Source organism: Mesoplodon bidens (assembly GCF_964165515.1).
Source record: "Mesoplodon bidens genome assembly, chromosome: 11".
In the NCBI taxonomy this organism is placed as follows: Eukaryota; Metazoa; Chordata; class Mammalia; order Artiodactyla; family Ziphiidae; genus Mesoplodon; species Mesoplodon bidens.
In genome coordinates this window covers 3,176,277-3,179,122 of record NC_138167.1, presented here as the reverse complement: position 1 = coordinate 3,179,122, position 2,846 = coordinate 3,176,277, and positions in this window count along the sequence as shown.

The following is a 2,846-nucleotide window of genomic DNA, read 5'->3' as shown; positions in this document are numbered from 1 at the left end:
TAACACACTGTGACCTGCCCTAGTGCAGGGCTGATCTCTGGAGTTTCAGGGGTGGCCCTACCTGAGGGTGCACAGAGAATGGGGGTGGCAAAGAAAGCTGTGCTTGATTCCACCTGTTTCCTTTCTGGACCAGTTAACCACCCTGATCTATTTCTTCCATTCCCAAAGGGTTTTTTCTTTAATATAAACCTCTGCTAGATTTTTTTTAATGTAACATATTACCCCTCTACGGTGATACTAACATTTTGCTGTGTATCCTCCATTTGTTTCTCATGCAAACGTATGAATAGATCTTCCTTGACTTACAATGAGGTTACCGCCTGATAAAACCCTCCCAGATGGAAAATATCATAAGTCGAAAGTGTGCTTAATACACTTAACGCTCCCAAACATCACAGCTTAGCTCGGCCTGCCTTAAACATGCTCAGAACACTTCCATTAGCCTACGGTTGGGCAAACTCATCTCACCCAAGGCCTATTGTATAATAAAGTGTCAAATACACCATGTAGTGTATTGCATACTGAACTGAAAGTGAAACACAGAACGGCTGTCTTGAGTACAGAACAGTTATAAGTGTGTCGGTTGTTTACTGTGATCTCGGGGCTGACGGGGAGACCTGGTCGCTGCCACTGCCCAGCATCATGAGGGAGGGTTTCCCTGCCTATCGCTAGCCCAGGAAAGGATCAAAACTCAACATTCAAAGTATGGTTCCTACTGAATGCGGATCACTTTCACACCATGGTAAAGTCGTAAAATCGTACATTGAAACTCTGTATATGTGTTGTATAGACGTGGAATAATAGACACGGCTCAGCAACTTGGTTTCTTTGTTACACAGTGTATTATAGACTCCTTTCCATGTTATTACATGTAAATTCAAGTTATTATTTTTAAAAGCTGTAAAACGTCTCAACGTGTGGATAAGCCATGCTTTCGTAAACCAGCACCCTACTGATGGATTTTCAAGTCATTCTAAGTATCTTGAATGTCACTCTAAGCAATTTTGCAATAAATGTTCTTTTACATACACCCTTATAAACAGGAGCTTTGCTTCCATAAGATAGTTTCCCAAAAGTGATATCATTTTAGTATATATTGCCAGATCCCTTCCAAAATTTGATTCCTCAGAGTGTAGCCTTGGAAGGTGCACATCCAGCCTGCCTTCCCCTCTGCTATTCCAATGTCGAGTACAAAAATATTTACTGCATTCAAAGCCCTGGATTAAGCACTTGAGAGGGAAGATCCATGAAATAAGACACGATCCTTGTTTAAAAGGCATTTCTACACCAAGAGCTCTACAGCCTGGCAAAGTGTTCACGAGATGGGCTGAGACATGGGGTGTTTTTCCCTAGAGGGAAACCAGATTGATTCCAAGTCTAGGCAGCCAGGCATGAATTGGATGTTACCAAGAGGCTCTATAGTCTGAAAAATAAAAAAGACAAAAAAAAAGTAGGTATCAATTGCCTGCCACTTGGGTGCAATAGCCACAGAGGATACTCAGGCCTTTGAGGCCACCTTCATTTCCCGTTCCTTCCAGAAGGCTGTGCCGGAAGGAGAGCCTGGCTTGGAGGCAGGATGCCACTGCCACTTTTCACAGGGCCTGATAGAAACCCGCCACCTGGAAAACCACAACCTCCACTTCCCAGAGGAGTCTTGTTTGGTCCCTTTTGAGGTAACATTTGTCATGTTCAGACTTGCCCATAAGATGTGACCCACCCATGACCCCTTAACCCAAGGAAACCTTACACCACTTAAAACCTCCCATTTCAGGCTATCAGAGGATGCCTGAAAGTGTGAGAGAGAGGCCAAGGGAAGAAGAAGCAAAAGGAAGGAGAGACCTTTGGCCAGAGCCTGGGAGAAAGGGCCTGGGCTTTGTGGTCTTACAGACCAGTACGTAGCCTCTCCATCGGTATATATATATATATATATTTTTTTGCGGTGTGTGGGCCTCTCACTGTTGTGGCCTCTCCCATTGCACAGCACAGGCTCCGGACGCGCAGGCTCAGCGGCCATGGCTTACGGGCCCAGCCGCTCCATGGCATGTGGGATCTTCCCGGACCGGGGCACGAACCCGTGTCTCCTACATCGGCAGGCGGACTCTCAACCACTGTGCCACCAGGGAAGCCCTCTCCATCGGTATAAAAGTGGCTTCCTGGTGATCGCTCTCTGGCAGATGCATTGGGAGAATAAAATGAACCAATGTAGATAAAGCACTAAGCACATTTCCTAGGAAATAGCGTTCTAAGAAAAGTGAGTTTCCTTCCCAGCACCTCTCCGGAGAAGACCGTGTCTATCCACGTGGGACAGTAACGGCGTGATGCGGGGGGAGAGCATCACTGCCGGGGGCCGTTGGATCTGTGCTCTAGTCCCAGCTCTGTTGTTCAATAGCTGGGTGGCTTTGAGGAAGTCACTTTCCCTCTATGAGCCCCCTGCCTCTTCTTTAAAAGAAGGGGTTTGCATGAGACAAGCCCCACATCCCCTTTCTGCTTTGTCCTTTTTGTGTCTGGCATGAATTACGTTTCTAACCACACCCACATAACAACAAAGGCCAGTCACATGCATCTCAAACCAAAACTCAACTCTGATGACCAAAACAAAGGCTGAGGAGTGGGACACACTCTCCCCCAACGTGTCAGAGTGATCAAATGGAAGGTTCATTCCTGTCCAGTCGGAGATTTACAAAGGGGGCCTGCAGCTAATGTTCATTACAATGGTCACTCCAGCACTGGGCCAGGATTAGGGCTTTCCAGAGGTCAAAGGGCGGATTCCATTTTTTTAAACCGTCCTGTTTGACTTTAGCGGTCTCAAAGTCATCACCAAGCGGTCATTATAAATAGTCATCACA